This window comes from Grus americana, chromosome 3 (genome assembly GCF_028858705.1).
Source record: "Grus americana isolate bGruAme1 chromosome 3, bGruAme1.mat, whole genome shotgun sequence".
In the NCBI taxonomy this organism is placed as follows: Eukaryota; Metazoa; Chordata; class Aves; order Gruiformes; family Gruidae; genus Grus; species Grus americana.
In genome coordinates, this window is record NC_072854.1 from 17,740,227 (window position 1) to 17,759,002 (window position 18,776).

Sequence of the window (18,776 nt, forward strand, 5' to 3'; positions counted from 1 at the left end):
AAATATAAGGTACTTTGGCACCTGTTTTCTTATCTAACCTTTTAAGATTGTCATTAACAGTTTCCTGTTTATCCTTCAGTTGAAATCTCTGCTCACCTTGAAGAAGCCGATTGTTCAGTGGGAAGACTCATTAGGAACTGCATCTCGCTCCATCTCGGCAACTGGGCAGCCAGCCCTGAGGTTTTATTCCCAGTTCTGCATTGAATGGTTGCTTTACGTACAAAACGTTGCTGAAGCCTGGTATTTGGCCATAAGAATTTATTTGCTTTAAAGCTAAAGGTTGTGTGGTTTTCTTTTTTTTTTTTTTTGTTTTTATTTTCTTCTGTTTCTTTTTTTGGGCCCATTTTAAGATTAAAACCAAGAGGTATCTCAGGGGGTTTATGGTTAGCTCACACTATACAAAATTACACACAGTAGGAAATCTGGGGACTTCTCTCTCTTGCTTCAGTGACTCTAGCAGCTTGCCCAGCAATCCTACAGTGACATGTTGTAAGGGTCATGGGTTTGGAGTGGAGCCAGCAGTGGTGCTAGGAAGCAGAATTCCTTATGACTCCACCTTTTTTTTTTTTTTTTTTTTTTTTTTTGGCTATTGGCCCAGCATAGGCAGCAAAACTAACATGTCTGAACCCATTTCCTTGTCTGTTCTGTTGGTTACCCACTTTCTTCTCCCCCAGTTCAGGGAAAGTGGGGAAGAAAGGTTTGCCTGTGCCCAGTAGCACTGCAGGTGTCTGTCCCTCTGAAAGAGTCCCAGCGGTGTGGGCGTGCTGGAAAGAAAAATCCCCAGTGACTTCACCCAGCTTGGCTTGTGGTGGTTACTCACAATGAGGTCATATTTTTTTCTATTTTTTTCTTTTTTTTTTTAGCTCTGCATGTTTAATGCTACATCTGGGTTTTTGCATATGAGTGAAACTGCAGCTCTGGGACTGATTCAGGGAGTTTTCTCTGCAGAGTAGTTTTGGTGAGTAAACACAGATAAGAGGAAGCTGGGTTAATCCAATAACTCCTCCCTCAAGGGCAGGTGCAGCAATGTGGCTCAAGGTACAGAACAGAGGAAATGCCTTGTTGACACAGGTGATCAGAGCAAAGTGGCCAAAATTGATATAATGATACTGGTTTGCAATGCAAAGCCATACTTTCTCAAGGCTGCTATTTTCAGCCCTCCATAACATGTCTCTGTTCTTTCACCTCCGTTTGGTCAGGCATCCTGTTGTGGGTGACTTTCCAGCTCCTCTTCATGATCTCTCAGTAGATGCATTGCTACAGTGTGGCTTGGACTGTGCTGTATTAACCTATGAGGATTATTAAAATAAACTCTGAGTCATATTTGAGCTGTACGTGGGTAAGATGGTTATCAAGGTTTATTTTTTCTTATAATTAGGTCTCTTAAACATTGCCTCATTAGATATCTTCTGTGACTGTTGGAAAAGTCCGCAGGGGGCTAGCAGTTGTTTGTTTTCAAGGGAAGTTCACATGATAAATAGCATACAGAAACTTGCCACTCTGTGAAGGGTTTTTTTATTAATGACAATTAACCAGGCATTTTTCTTAAGTCCTTGGTTCTTGTCCTGAATTCTCTCCAGCCTTTCCACTGCTGTTACAGCTCTGGTGTTCTATAGCAAGTAAGAACATAACATTACAACTGTCTATTCACATATGGGAGACAGGGGAACTGAATTAAGAGCCCATCAGATAGGAAGGTGAGAGGCTGTTTAGGTTCGTATAGAGCCGCTTCCAAGTTTGGCAAGCTGGGCTGGAGTGCCTTGGCCTGGGCTGAACTCTTAGTCCTATCAGCACTGCTGGGTTTGTAATGGCTCTAGGCAACTCCTTTCCATCATGTCCTTGAATGTTTAGCACCCAGGGGTTCAGGCATGGCTTGTCTTAGCCTCTGTGGTATTCCTCTCCTTTCTCCATGCTTAAGGGGCTGCCTGGGAAGTAGCACTGTGTGCTTTCCCCTGCTCTGCAGTGAGCTTTCTGTGTTGCCTGTCCCCTGCTGTCCTTTGCTCATGTGGCTGCCCGCTGGCTCACCTCCATTTCTCAGTGCCTCTATCTGATAAGACTGGTGCTGTTTAGATACGTTTTTGGGAGGTGTCGGAAAATATCCTAGGAGACATAGTTCTTTCTTTAGTCATCTTTTCTTCTAACCTCAATCAATCAGGAAATCTTGCTCGTCAAATTCTACTTCTCCAGTGGTCACCACCGTTCTCGCCTCCTCCTGTCTCTGCCCTCACTTCCCCTTCACAAACAGGAATAACTGGCTTGCTGCTCCCACTCAGAGCTCGTGGTCCACTGAGTGTGTGGGACACCACACGTGAAGTAGGAACTGCTCTGTGAGGAAAAAAAAAAGGATGTTGCTGGTCCTCTGAGGCATACCTCTGCCTTTCTGCTTTCCACTGTCGAATTATCTCTAACTGCCACAAGTTTTAGGTGAGGTGGTTAGATAGAGCTAACTGCATAATATGATCTCTCCAGTGATAGCTTTTACAGTCAAATGTTGCAAGGTTTTTCTATTTCTTCATTTTTTCCCTCTTTGTATTCTCTAATTTTTTTTTGTTTGGCAATACCAGGATATCTGGGAGGTATTTTTAGAAAGACTAGTGAATCCAGAATGCTCACAAATTTTAGTAGAAATGCCTTTTTTTTTTTTTTTCCTGCAGAGCTGTGCCAAAGGTGCATATGTGATTTAATACTTGTCAGTATTCTCCTCAATTCAAGAGTTTCAGTCAGGGACAAGGAGGAAGTAACATACGATATAAGTGATCACTCTTGTGTATCACGAAAAATGAATAGTAAGCAGAGACCATGAGGCTAGGACTTGTTTCTCTGTATGATTTGATGGATTGATCCATGATTAATCTGCAAGCAGGAAGAAAAAGGGGGTAATTAACAACAAACATGACATTCAGAATGCATAATTTGACTAGTCGAAGCCACAGATTAGCTGTATTTTCAGATTCAGAGACTATTTGGAAAGGTTAAAGCTAGGAGGAGTTTTGGAATAGGCTGCATCAGCAAACTGGTACATTATTTACTCTGGCAAGGTTTTCAGCGGTAGGGAAAGCTATTCCAGGAGGTGTTAGTCTGGGCATGGTCAGCACTGGCTCTGAGTTTGTATAAAATGCAGATTCAGGAGATTACTGGGCACAGGAGCAGACTTTAGGAGTTGTAAGGCACCTCAGAACGTCAGCCCGTTGGATTATTGGATCTGCTGAGACGTTCTGTTCTCCTCTCTGGAAAAGAGGAATTGGCCTGTGCTGTGGAATGACTAACAAATTGTCCCTGAGGACTGGCCAGTTAGGTAGGAAAATGTTATTTACCTTAAAAAAACTCAACGTTTTTTTACACATATTCAAGATGCTAATAATAAACTGTCAGTGGAGCTTTGCTGTCCGCTCATAACTGTGGTCATCTCTTCTCCACAGTATGACTGCGTGTTAGCATTTGTCATTTCACCCAAACTACTCATGCACTAAAACTAACAATTTGGCCATCACATCTCTCCTGGGAGGTTTGGATGTGAATCATGGAAGAGGTTTTGGGTCTGTGCCACAAGTCTTGGGAATTGTGGAAGGAAATTATTATATGCTAGATTTGTTTTATAGTAAACCACATACTGTCCTAGAATTAGGCCCATTCTTTACGTTATGAGGAGCCAAGTCAAGGAGCCCTAACTCAGATGAAATTCCTCTTGCAGTTGGAAAGTTTAGCTGTCCCAAACATAATTTAGGTTTTCACTTGGCATCTTGTTTACAGTTTCTTTTCTTTCTCATGTATTTTCTCTTTAGATTCAGGCTTGTTCTTTCACATGAAAAAGCTGCCTTGTTTCCTTGAGTGGCTGGTCAGTACTTCTCTTTCAGTACTTGTTTCTGTCTCCTCTCTCATATAGTTGAAGATACTTGGTTGAGCATCCTCACTTCACATTCTGATCCATACTTTTTTTTTTCCCCCCCTCCTGCAATCTCACAGAGGAGGCAAGGGTTATGAACATCTTTCTGGAGACAGCAGATACCTGGGGTAGACCTCAAACTGTATGTGCTTGTTCATGCTTTGCTGTACGTTCTGTCTGCCCATCTCCTCGCCTAGTGACACAGACATACCAAGAGCTGAGGATATTTCTAAAACAAAAATGGAAACTGGAGACTGTGATCACCAAGATAGCAGTGACAGTCAGTCTTATTGGTATACATCCTGAAATTGGAATGTGATGATTTAAATTTTCTGATTAAAAATAAAGAAATTGGGCAAAAAAAGATAATTATTTCCTTACTTATGCAAATAAAGGATGGACTCATCCCTTACTCTAATAGGATCAGCCTCCTTTATGTCTTGGAACAGTATACCTTATTCTCCTGGTCTTAGACAAGATAGCATTCATGTATGGCTGGGTTTTAGTATGCACTGCCTCGGGAGCTGAGGGCGTTCAGTACATCACATACATAAACCAGCCGAAGAGCCAGTGAACTCAGCTGCAGCAGAACATCTGTTTGCTATGTGATTGTCCACTCTGAGTAACTCACTGGTGGAAAAAATAGACTGATAACCCTGTGCACTGATTTCCAAACTGTAGTAGTTTCACTAGCATGTGTTAAAAAACCAAACACCACCAGAACCACACCCCCCAAAACCCAACCATAAACCCCAAACTCTGCAGAAAGGAGAGCAAAACTTCCAGGGAGATGCTGGGTTCGTTCTCCCAGAAATGTATTGTCTGCAATATCTCAGGTAAGGTCTTCTGCAGGAAACTAAAATAGTTTGTGGGAAGAACTCTTAAACCAACCTTGTAGAATACACATGACATTTTATTTCTTTGTAGAACTTCCTTTCATATATGAAAATAATTAAAAGAGGAATACAATTAGCTGAAATTAACTAAGGCTGGATAGTTTCACCATAGGAAGTAATGATATCTTGGGCTCAACAAAAAACCAACCTGTCACATTTATCAAAATGATATTTTGAGATAGGTACTGAGCTTAAAAGAACTAATATTCCATTTGAAAAGAATAAAAGATGCTATTTTGGATCTTATTCTTTGCTGAGGCACAGCTGAATGGTAAAACTAAGCTTTTCCATACAGATATGTGAGAGAGAATTCCTACTCCACCAAATGAGACCTTTACGCTTCCACCTGCATATTATGGCTCTAATAAACACGTTATCAGCTCATGAAAATGATGGCAAACAGGTGACTGGAGGATTTGATAAGTCAGCAGCAAAGATTAACAGATTTTTCTCAGGGAAAAGCTACGAGAGATTCCTTTATTTAAAACAATTGCAGCATGTGAATTTACTGCACTTAAATCATTACTGGCAATTAGTATGTGTTAGAAAGGTTGCAGCTGGCTCCAATTACAGGTAGGGCTTTTAGAAGCTGAACTTAATTGTATATGTGATAGTGAGAGGCTGAGCAACGCATACCAGCATAATGGTGCTCCCAGTGCAGGAAGGAGGGCAAGATGTTATGAGCTGGGACCTGATTATTTTAACTAGGCCTAGTCCCTGCCTCCTGGGAAATAGATATCGTAGGGGAAAACTGCTGGGAACATAGCAGTTCACCTTGCAGAGCTGCTTCGGGTGGTGGGGAGAGCTTAGAAACTATGCAATGCTTCTCTGTTGTGCCTCTGCAGCAGGTTTGCCCAATTTAAGGTCTTGCAAGTTATATTCAACCTGGGCTGCATAATTCATCCAGCTTGAGGCCAGTTCACTGCTGCCTCATAGTTTCTGCAGCTGTACCTGGGGATTTTTGATGGGGCACTCCTTCTTGTGTCATTGTCATATGCAAAAAACTCTTTCCTTGTACAATGGCAGCATGTTGGACTCTGAGGTATAAGGACTCGTGGACTTATAGCTGTGTGCTTGGGATGCTTCTGCCCTAGTCACATTATCAGGATCTCTGTCAGTTGCATGATGGGGCTATGGCCATGCACCTTCACCCTGGTCATGGACTAAGGCAACTTTTTGTCATTCCAGTACTCTCTGTTTGTGTGTGTTGTCATGTGGCAAAATAGTGATGTTTTGAACAGAAAACTAGGATGTGTCTGATCATATGTTAGGAAGAGGAATCATAGCATGTCAACTGCCTTTTCATGCTTTCCTAAGAAGCAATGTGGTCCACATAGAGAAAGTTATCTCCAGTGCTCTTGAAGTTCCAGTTATATCAGTGATTGATATCTTCTCAAGAGCTGTGTTGCTTTGCCTAACTCCTGTGCCCTGTTACAGGAGCCTTAAAGTATGGAGGATAAGTACTAATATTCCCATTTAGGGATTCAGTGTTGCATATAAACCTGATGTGTGTCCCTGTGTCAAGATGATGCCCTCAGGTGGAGCCCAAGCTTACTGCTGGCTTGTGCACCTTTAGCGGAAGAAGGGAGAGGTGGAAAGCATGCTACCTTTTTGTCTCTTTCCTTTACTCTCTTGTATCTCCACTGGAGGAGAAAGGCTAAACCTTTGTGATCCATGTACTGCTGAGCCTTAGCTTCCTTTTTCCAATAGAAAGTTGTATCCAGCCTATCGCATTTTGAAACATTTTGTTGGACAATTTCAACTGTATGTTACTGCTTCAGCTGAACTTATTAATGAGCTGTGGTATGACTGTGTTTGTGTCTCCTTGTTCATTAGCCAGCAAATAGTGCTTGTGTGGGCAGACGACAGGCATTCTGCAGTGTGCTTGTACTTGGGCTGATGCATGGAGTGCAAGCATCCTATTGATTCTTTGTATTGCTCATGAACCCATGTTTGATCAGCAGGACATCTACCATGAAACTCATTAGAGCTGCTATTTTGGGAAAGCAGGGTGATGTTTCACATACCATGTGCTAATGTGAAAAGGATGCCATGCTTGTAAAACTAAACTGAAACTTTGTTGGAGAAGCATTAAGCATTCCAGCAGTGCACACAGACTGACTTTCCAGTAATTCCTCCAAAGTCTCCCCTCTTTCAACTTTTCTACTTATATCCAAGTTTCACAAATGTTGCTATAATGTTGATAATCTATTTTAAATCCCTAGCTCTTTCTCTGGGATTTTGAGATGGTAACAGTAATAAAGCAACAACTGGGACCTGAGGAAAGAGAGTCTGTGAGTCCCAAACTCTCCCTATGTTAATGTACTTTTCTTTGTATCAGCATCAACAGAGGTACTAGCTGCTGTGTGGTCAGCTAGGGTAGTTATTTGGAAATAGTTCATTGCATGAGGCCTTTGCAAACAGAAGCACTGCTAGCTCTCTCCATGTGATTTGTTCAAAAGCAGCCCACCCATTTTTGACACAAATATATGCTGCCTCTACAATAAATGATCTGTTGTAAGTCCAGTAGGTAATGATCTGTTCTGCCCCATTTGTTACAGCTCATAGAGTGCTCATAGTGCTGTGGGGCCTGTGGCTGGAGTTCCTAAACAGCACCATGTTGCAAATTCATAATTTTCATACTGCAGTGGCCCATCCAGCATCACCTCAACTGCATTGTTCACTGTTTGTTGCTGTCACTTCCTGAGCAAAGAAGTGCCAACAGAGGAGACAGAGATCCAAAAGAAAATTTGAATATGTTAAAGCACACATGCTGCAACCCTTTCCCAGCTTTGTTTCAGTGTCTCAAGATAAAGACCTGGTGTATATACGAGAGGGCTGTCATGTTTGGGGCTCTTAGAGCTGTGCAGCATAATGGAAGGGGTGGAAGCGTTTGGAGGTAAGCTGTATTAGCCATTATTGATGCTAAACCTAACATTTTATTCTGTTTAACTGTGCACAGAAGCACAGAGGAGCTCTAGAAAATGGGAAAGGTGAGGAGCAGTGCTCATTGGGCATGCATCCTTTCTCACAGACTCTCTGGAGGCCACCAGAGGGTCAGGGCAAGGCTGTCTGGGATACTGTAGGGACAGAGCTGACCTGCAACTGCCCTGCTGTCACCTCCCTGCAACAGCCCTGCTGGCAATGTCTTAGCATTGGACCCTGGAGGGCTGTGAGCTGCCTCCGACCTCTTGGGTAGATTCAGTGGTTCCAACTCCATGTAGTTCCTGCAGCTCTCCACACACGCCAGAGCTAGACAGCTCCTTTTAGTTTTTAAAATGAAAGCAGAGATGCTCATCTTGTAAAGTAATTGCTGGGATGATTTTGCCTTCTAAAAAACAAAGCATTACTGTTCTTAATGCAAATTTAAACAAATGCAACAATGCTCTTAATGGAAACTGCCATGGGGTGTGCAAGAAAGTTCATGTCATGAGAAAACCAGGCTGTTAATAGGCTGTCCTGGGTCTTGCTGGCCACATCTTCTCTTTGAGAACTCCAAGAACTGTACAGATGTCTTTTAATTATACTTCCACAGCTGAATACCCTACTTACTTTGTGGGAACAACCTCCATCTTAGGCAATTCACTGTGAAGAATGGAGGTTGCAAATAGATTCTTCTCTCTTAGTGTATTTATTTAAAGAAAAAAGTTCTGGGGGCATAAAGTTCTGGGGAAGTAAATCCAACCTTACACATGGGACATATTCTTCCATGTGCAGGCCTCCAGCAATTTGTTCTTTCATAGCTCATGTATTAGAAGAACTTAGGAGCAGTACACGAAACTTAGAGATACAGCATTGCAGTACTAAATAAGGAAACTCCTTATCTTTCTTTAGTGTTGAATCCTTCTTCAGTGTTTTCTTTTGTCTTTAGTCCTTATGTCACTTACTAGCATTGCCTGTGCAGATATGTTGGGGACTTTGGTGAGACCTGGGGTCTGGGAGGAGGGCTTTTGCGATCCTGCTAGCTGCTCTGACTTTGTGTCCTGAGGCATAGCATTTTGGCTTTCAGGGCTCCTATACAGTATGGCATGAAACAGCTATAGGAATAACTATATAGAGAGGTGTAATGGCATATGAGAAGTACAGATATGTAAAATTATCTCTAAGTTCTCAAATGAAAAGTACTCTCTAAATAATAACAACAATAATAATAATAGCCTTCAGTTACAATCCATTTATGGCTCTGGACAATATATACCAACAACAGAGAGCTTTTCTTCCCTTCAGCAATCATTGAATCACAGAGTGGTTTGGGTCGGAAGGGACCTCAAAGGTCATCTAGTTTCAACCCCCCTGCAATGGGCAGGGACACCCTCCACTAGACCATGTTGCCCAAAGACCCATCCAACCTGGCCTTGAACACTTCCAGGGAGGGGGCATACACAACCTCTCTGGGCAACCTGTTCCAGTGCCTCATCACCCTCATAGTGAAGAATTTATTCCCAATATCTCATCTAAATCGACCCTCTTTCAGTTTAAACCCATTACCCCTTGTCCTATCACTCCATGCCTTTGTAAACAGTCCCTCTCTGCTTTCTTGTAGACCCCCTTTAGGTACTGGAAGGCTGTTGTAAGGTCTCCCCGGAGCCTTCTCTTCTACAGGCTGAACAACTCCAGCTCTCTCAGCCTGTCCTCATAGGAGAGGTGCTCCGGCCCTCTGATTATCTTCATGGCCCTCCTCTGGACTCTCTCCAACAGTTGGGGGCCCCAAAGCTGGACGCAGTACTCCAGGTGGGGTCTCACCAGAGCAGAGTAGAGGGAGAGGACATGCTGGTTGCACTTCTTTTGATGCAGCCCAGGATATGGTTGGCAATCCTAGCTCTGTGAAGTTACTCTCAGCTCCGGAGACTCAAAGCTTCTTACATGGTGGCTCTTCCTCTCTCTTGCCCACTCTCAACTGAGACCGTCTAAAATTACTTTATTTCTAACAGTCTGCAGCACATTCATGATTGTACCTTGTGTGTGAAAAGAAAAGGCTTTAAAACATGACTTGGTTGGATTGCAATCCTTTTGTGAAAAATGAGAGCTTTGGTGACAAAACTTGAGGATCCTGGGGCTCTGGGAAGAACGCTGGCTATTGCAAAGCTTGGGATAAAAATCGGGAGTCAGCGATACTTGAAGTCAATTTTTTTTTTTTGTCCTCACTGAAGATGTCAACAACTGAAATGATTCTTACTTGCAAAGAAGCCTCCTTGTATTTCTGTTTTAGTAACCTGCCTTCTTGTCTCTCTCCGTGACAGCATGGAGTTCCCTAATGGCCCAGGTGGCATTTTGAAAACCATAGGACATGTCTGTCTTCCTTAAAAATCTGTCTAGTGAAAAAGCAGTTTCTTATTTTCACAGGTTTGTTGTCCCCCTGTGTGGGAAGCAGTCCCTGTTTTGTTTCTTCCACTGCCATTCTCATCCCTCATATTTCCTTTACAATGTCTTCTCTGTGTTTGGGCATCAATGGCTGGGCCTCACCCTCCTCGGGGCTCCGACTGGTGGGGATTTGTGTTAACAGCCAGTCCTTTCGTAGCAGGGCTTTTTCTAAGACCTCTTGCTCCCTTGGGAGAAGCTGTCAGCCCACACAGCTTGTCCTGAACAAGGGAATATTTGAAGGTTTTACTTAACTCGCTTTCACATTTTTTTCACAGATTAGTATTTTTTTAAACCCCGTTATGTTGTTTTAATTGAGTCTTGCCACCAAAACAAATGAACATTGTGTCACCACATCTCAGTTCCTTTCATACAACCGCAGCTAAGAGAGTTTGGAGACGGTGCTACCTGCAGAAATGTTGAAGCCAATGCTATGTATAATTGTGATGGATTACATTCAAGCTACTCCGTACATAAATCTGGTCACACCAGAACAAGAACTGTGGAAAGTATATAACATTAATGTATACTCATTACATTCCTCCTTTCATAGGCTCCAAGGCTGGCAGGGGGTGGGGAACTTTGAGTAATGAGGAGTTAGATTTAAACATTTTATTCAAATCATTGCAGTTCTTCATCAAAAGGGGAGTGTCCTTTAAAAAACAGTGCTTCTGTCATGTAGAATGGCTGCTAAGCAGTAATGAGTTGTACGTTTGTTGTCTTTTCATTGGTTGCAAAGAAGCTTTTCTCATTTTGTAAGTTTATCGAAAAACACAAGATTTTAAAAAAAACACCTTGCAAACTCTGTTTAAAATTTATAGTGCAGCTTTCTACTCCCTTTGAAACCAAAGACAATTTCTTACTGATTTTATCAGGAGCAGGGTAAAGCCCTAAAAAGATAGGTAATGTTCTTTCTACCTTGTGTGGAAATGTGTCACTGGGTTCCTCCCTGGATGGTATTGGCTATGTCTTTATGAGCAAACACGAAGGCCTGAATTTGGCCCAATAGTTAACATTTTGTTTATTCAATTTATAGAACATCTACTCAAAATGAAGGCCTAACTGGCCCACAAATAGGGAAGGAGGAATATAGAGCAGGCAGCCACACAAGGCAAGGTGTCTCCCTCCATAACCAGGGGGTGGCCAGACCGGGAGATAAGTACCTGGAGTGACACTTCCGAGCTGCAGTGCCTCACATTGGTGCTTACATCTCTCATACTGCTCCTTTTTCAGAGCTGCTGAGTGGTCAGTGCCTCTAAAAATCCTTCTGTCTTTTTCAGGGCAGTAAGTGTGGATTCAGTCATGTAATTAAAGTCCCAGATTTGAAACTTTTGCTGAGGAGCTTGGCTGGTTCAGGCAGAGGATGCCACGTTACGTCACGTATGTTTCAGAGGAGAGTGGTGCTTTGACAGTCAGCTCAAATGGAGGGAATTTCCTTTCCAGGCAGAATGAGTAGGCAGGTCTGTTGCTGATCACCAAGTCTGTGGTTTATTTAACTGGTTTTTTGTGTGCTGAAGGCCCTAGCTGGTGATAGGGCTGCCAGGCTCCATTGCCAGCAGCGTACTGGTGGCACTAGGACTTATATCTGACTTCCTACAGCTGCAAACGCTGCCAGCGCTAAGATTTCACAATGCTTGGGACACAACCACTGGGATGAAGGAGAGCGGCTTCTAACTGAATTAAGGCAGTGGGAGGCTGTAAAGAAGGGTGGCTTTCTGCAGAAGGGAAAGCCGCCCATCGGAGGAGAGCTGCCCTCTGCTTTTCATTTACAAAGCCCACTGCCCTTGATGAGTCTATTGCTGGTTTCTTATGTCCTGAAATTTTTCTTTCCCAACTCCAGATATTTTTTGACTTTGCATCTTCCACTTGGGTGTGATTTGGCATGACGATTCATGTCTCTCTTACCTTCAGACTGAATTCCTGCAATGGAGGATAAGGATGGAAGCAAGTCAGAGAACTCAGCTTGTGCAAATATGACACTTCTGTGTCTTTGGGAAGATGAGCCACTACCACCCCAAGCCTTGACGTTCCTCCTGGCTCCCAGGTTATTGGCTGTGGTCTGGCTCATCAGAGCCATGCGTTAGTTACTACCATCCTTGATTCACTCTAGCCAAGCCTTCAAGGCCAGGTCCTGCTCGTGAAAGTTCCTGTTTAGTCACCTTTGTCCTGTTATTCATACACCTGTATCGGCATGCAGTTACGTTCCTGCCTCTGAGCTCAGCTGTCCTTGCCAGTCAGCATGCTGTTGTTACCTTAATAGTAGACGCTGCGCCCCTCCGTGTTGCTTATTGTTCTGCTGAGGTTTGGTTTTGAGAAATGCTATCCACCTCCCACTTCAGCTAAAGCAAAGGGCAGTGTTGTATGCAGAGAGTGAATTTTATAGTCCCTTATAGACCTTCATGTATAGATATAAATAATAAATAAACATGGAAAATTCTAACATATTGATAAGCTTCAGCTTTTAATACTGTTAGGTTCCTTGACACTAAAGTTTTGTCTCCAATCAAGAACAGGTATTTTCACTGCTGAGATGTTCAGGGACTGCTTTCTGGTGTGAGCTCTCGGTGATTCACTTCTCTGAGCTCCTAAGTAGTTGGTTTGCTCAAGGTGTTGCAACTGTTGTTATCCTTGAGAGTAACACACAGGTCACGGCTGATATAGATAACAAAACAGACACTGTTTAAAAAAAAAACCCCTCAGTTCTGAGAGCCAATGTTAATAATCCTTGATCTTCACTGGCAGCTTGCAAACTTGACAATATGCTTCAAGGGTAGACTGTTAAGATTGCAGTTTTAACTAAGAGGCAGCCGTGCTGTGGGATGCATATTAGGATATCATTAGGATCAGAATTACTGAACCGTGTTATAATCTAACCTGGGATCACACCTGAGATTTCCCAGTCAGCATGGGACTCAGATCAGGTAGCTGTTGAAGCTCAAGTTGGCAGTCACAAAAAACAGGAAGAATTTGAAATTGGGGTCAGAGTTGATGACGTGACTCTGTCTCTAATATAGGTTTGTCAGAGGTTTACATCTTTGCTCTCCAAAGATATTGCAAAAGAACTCCAGAACTGCAATGCCGTTTAAACAAGTCTCGCAAGTTCTAAGTAAAGAAATCAACAACAATTATAAATTACTGCAAAAGCACCATCTCTATCACTAAAATTAGAAAGGGAGAGGCTTCAAGGGATTTGTTCATGCCCATAGGAAAAGCCTGAGACTGTATTCAACTTTTCCACACTTAAGCTTTATTTGCATCCTTGCAAATCTGTTCTGATTTGGGCACAAGCAGCACTGTGTGTGCCAGCTGGGCCCATTATCAGCTTAGGCCACTGAATGAGGTACCTGGGGGTATATCACAAATCAGATGTCCGCCATATTGTACATGTTTTTATTGCAAGGGTCAGATCTGAAATCAGCTTCAAATGCACCCAAAATTCAGTGTATCTCATTCAGTGAGTTCAAAAAACCTCTCCTGTCTTGGAATTCCAGGATTTAGACTGAGCTTGGAGTCATGCAGTCCACTACCAATTAGCCTGACAGTGCTACATGTAGCATGCTGTGTTGAAAACAAATGTACGCGTTTCTTTATGTTTATAACCTCTTTCCCTTTCTTTACTTCATTTTTCCAACATGCACATAATACAGTCTGTTCTATAGATGCAGCTTCACCAGGGTGCACAACAAGAGGACTTTTTTCTCCCCAGCGCTAGGGGATACAGCATTGTTCACTTCATGGGATATGGTTGAGGCTCTGTGAGGGTGCAGCCCCCACATTTAGGAAGGGCTGAAACTGCCTATATGGTCTTGTAACATGATGTGTATTTGCTTTGTACTACTTATGTTTCTCTTCTGCCTGGGTTCTCCCATGCCAATTTACCATTGTAGAATCAAATTGAATACAATTAGCATGAGGAATCAGAAAAACCTCAGAAATAGTTTTCATATCTAGGCCCACCTTTAAAAAAGAAGTACAAAAAGTATGCTGGGGTGAGAAGTTCATTAAAGACTGTAAAACACTTGTAGTCTACAATGCTCATGCTGTATAAACCATTAAGGTAGCTGTTAAAATACCTGAAAAAATAATCTGGCCAAAAGAGCCTGGGTTCTCCATGGGGTATTGCAGCCATTGCTGAGTCTGCCTGTGCCAGCACGCTGTACCGCCTTGTATGTCACTGTTAATCAACATTTCCCTTCCTGAAAGGATTTGTTGAAGGAGCACTGTTTTACTCCATCTCAGACAATGCAGGTTGGCTAAAATCTCTGGGAATGCTCTCACAGACAGTAAGCTTTGAGATGATGCTATTACCTTGTAAGGGACCTGCTAGCCAGAGTATCCTGCTGGTACTTGGGTGTTAACTGAAGATGGTCAGGGCTTCTGTACTGTCCTAGATCAACATACTGCATTGTAGTTCTCCACATACTGCATCTTGCATCAGATCTATCCTGTTAAATCAGTGGAATTATTTAAATAAATTATTTTTATTAATTTATTATATGAAAAATTTTAGAGCAAATTCCTTTGATGTGTGATATCCTAATCACACCCGCAGGGCATTAGCAGGCACAAGGCACATCTGAGTGTCTCTAATTCCCTAGTGGTGTGATTATATCTCATAATATTCACAACCCCCCGGAGCTTCTTTACTGGTATAAATAAATCAATTATTTAAGTCAAATACTTTGATCATTAGAAGCTGCCAGTGAGTGCTCGAATGCCTGAGCTGTGCGATTCACCAGGAATGATCTTGCCTCTCAAACCGCTGAGCAGCCGAGCTGAGTGCTACCAGCACTTCATTTCAATCTGCTTTATAAATTAGATTAGAAGTCAGTTTCCAATACTTCATCCTGGATAGCAAGGAAGAGAGAACTTTACAGGGGTGGAATTATGAGATATTGCTGCCAACAGCTCCTTTTATCATTTAACACTGCTGTCATAGGTTAAATATGAGCTACTGTTCATATTAACTAATAGCCATTATACTGAAAACTGACACAGGGATATCAGCTAATGCACCATGAACCTGGTCCACACACACTGCATCATATTAACTATTATTTGCACATATGGATGGAAAGGAGTTTTGAGTCACTTGGGATATATGGCAAATTAGCATTTTATATCATATTAATGAAGTGCTAATTGCTCCTTGCAACCTTTTTTTGTGCAAATTGAATGGGTCCTATTTGCATTGTCATGTAACTGCTGTATTACCTTGCAGCACTTTCATTAGGATGAGGCAGCACAGAGTTCATCAAGGAAAAATATTAGTAATTGTGAGATAATTAGTTATGAAACTAATATTGTTTAAAGTAGAGCAGAAATACTGCAGTTGACTTTGGTTCAGCTTGGGAATATTTTTTATTAATATGGTTTATAGAATATCTTTCATTTTGCATCTATTAAACTGACATCTTTACAAACACAGCTCCCTGCTCCAATATTTTCTTTTTCAGTTCCTGTTTGTCACCATGTTTTGCATCTTCTAATGAAACATGAAACATAGAAAAAAATAATAAAATAAGGGAGTAGTTTATTGCTGGCCATTTATCTCTAAAATGAATCACAAGTCTGGAAGTTTTTGAAATTGTGAAATAGGAAAATATCTCTAAAGATATAGAATTTACAGGTGTCCGTAAGTCTGACCAAACAGCAGCGAAGTCTGTAAAACAATTTCAGAAATGTTGAAGATGTTACAGTCTTAATCATTTGCAGAATCTTGTTAACTATCACAGATAAAATTCTTCATAAGAGTAAAATATAGTATGTGATATTTTCAGCCAGGACAGGTATTTTGGGGGAGAGGGAAGGGGTGGAAAAAATGAGGCCAAAAAAAAATCTGAAAAATAATTTCATGCTAACTCGGGGATGTTTCCATGATTGTGGAGGAAGCATGATTAATTTCTGAAGCCTGCGTGGGGAAAGCACCCAGACAAAATGACATAAATCTACATTAGAGGATTTAAATGCTTTTGCCAAGAAAAAAGTGAGCTGAACTTTAGGTAGCACAGCCCTTTGCCAGTCAATTCATCCAGATTTAGGGCTGCACCTTTTCTTTTTCAGTGAAGTATTGGACACGGACAGATTGCAAGTTACAGCCGAAGGCAGTATGACAGCTTTATTGCTGTTGCATGGGCAACGTGTCTTTGATTGGGAAATAGGCTGTGGACTTACAGAAAGGTATGTACAAAGAAATGCTTTCAGATATTTGTATTATTAAAACAAAAGTTGTTAATACAGATTGACTAGTATTTTCATTCTCTTTTTGCTGTGTATGCCTGTGCATTTGTGTAAATGTAGATCTGGGTATTTATCAAAAGGTAGTCTCACCTTGAGAGAACACGGAATGAAGTAACTGTGCATAACATATAGTCTGTCACAGAATATATTCTCAAGTGTCCACACGGGAGGGGAATTAGGACTTGCACCTCAAACAGACATCTTGAATGCTCTATTCAGCTGTACAAACAATTGCACAGGATGTTGTCCCAGGTAGGCATGAAGCAATGCAGCAAGTAAAGACCTTCTTGCTGACTTAGACTTAAGAGTGTTTCCAAACAAGCACAAGCAGCTCAGCATATTTTTCAGACCTGAAGTCTAGATAGGGGCATTTGCAAATTGCTTTGTTTTGCTCTGTATGTGATCCTGGCTTACCTGGTGTAAAAAATGTGGATCATCTGGATTTCAGCTGTATTCTGTCCACCCAGGGGCCAAACCAGAAATACATGATTGCATCCGATTTGTTCTGAACCAAAGGAATTGTATAGGTGAGCTGGATAAAACTGGCTTTGTGACAACATCTGCTTTTGGCTTTTGGCTTTTGCAAAATGCTTTCCACCCTGTCTACATAAGCTTAATAAGCTTAGACTTGCTGGAGTCTCTACGGGGAAAAATATTTTTATCTTTTTTTTTTTTTCCTTTCTTAAAAATACTTTGTAGATCTTGCTATGGCATTCTGGGAGACTTCAGTTGACGGCTGTGACAACACAAATATTATTTTATTGGTAAAGTCTGAATATATCAGCAAAGTCTTACCTGACAGCAGTGCACCGAACCTTGTATAGTGTGCGTCAGAGCTGAAGTTTTAATGGGCTTGTTAGTTATCACAATAAATGTGGACCCTGCAGGGAATTGTTTACTGTATGTAAGAAGATGAGGAGGTCCTGGGTGTGGACTGGAGAAAAGGGCGATGTGGCAACCTCAAGAATTTTATGGGTTTATGTTAAACAAATAGCTGCAGTAACATCAGGAGGTTATCAGGAGTCTGAGGAGACCCAAGAGCAAAGCTCTGGTAGAGAGATAGAGGACTCAAATGCACATTCTTCCCTGCTGACAGGTAGAGCTGCACTGGTATATTCCTCTGCTAGTCTAAACGAGTCCAGGAGAGGAGCTGAGCAGAAAAGGGAACTTTTGGTAAATGAGGAAGGCTGCTTCTTGCTTCACAAGCCACTTCCTGTGTTACATGCTCATCTCTTTTCCAGGCATTGCTGACAGGAGTCCTTGCTGAGCTCTGGAGGCTGACACCGGGCTATGCAGCTTTTAAGCTCTAGTTAAGAGTGTAGCGTAAGCTCATGGCTACCAAAAGTCATTAAGATGTGGCAGTGTTTGATGGCCTGTGAGAAATGCTTTCTACTTCACTACAGTTCCCTGCAGTTACTTTACCTGGATGAAAAGGCACCCCAGATTTCCTTGATTGGCACAGTTTTTAGCTGTGCCTACAGAAATAAAGGGCTCTGAGTGCACGTGAAGCAAAGCCAGCAAGTGTGTGCCAAGAGGGTACTGCAAATCAGGTTTGGAGACACCTTGTTGTGATGGCATGGAGGAGTCTTCATTTCTGTTGCTGAGATATGTATCTCTTATTTGTCTTAAAAAAGAAAAAAAATGAAAAGGAACACTTCCTTCTACAAGCTGATGAGTAAGAAGCTTTTCAGACACCTAAAATGAGTAATATGAAAAATTAATAGTTTGGAGTCCAAAGCAAAGTTTGTGTGACCTCGGAAAGGGAGGGGGAGAGAGAGAGTTCTAACGGAATGACAAGAATCTAAAAATATTGATTTCAATTTGCCATGGGAGGGAGCAGGAGAAACAAGCCATTGGAACAAGTTCCTGAAGCTTCCCACTAGCTGGAATGTCGAACAGCAGAGTGAAAACAAACATTTCTATAAGGTTTGCCTTCCCAGAAAAGATTAAGTCCAGTCCCTCTTGCCATACACGCTGTTGCTGGCAGCATCTGGTCCCGTTTGAAATAGCAAAGAAGGCAGGACTTTCAGCTCATTGATCTGGTGGTTTGTGGAAAAAAGGGGAAAAACTATGGAGGACATCTTACTTTGGGACAAGGGGGTCCTGTCTATGGTGGGGTGCAGCTTGTACACTTGTGAAGGGCTGTGCTCAGCCTCTGGGGCTCTGCGCAGAAACCTGAGGCAGCACCCTGCCTTCGTCAGAGCTCATCTAGGGGTGCCTGCATCAGGCAGCCCTCTGCCTTTCCCCAGATTTGGTGTCCTCGGCGCAGATTTCACGGGCTGTCCTGAGCCTATGAGCTTTCTGGAGATGAAGGAATGGCATTTTGATTCTGCGTGATTTGATTCTCCTTTTGTGGGATTTGTATCTGATCGCTGTCTCAGGAATATTGCTGGTGAGGA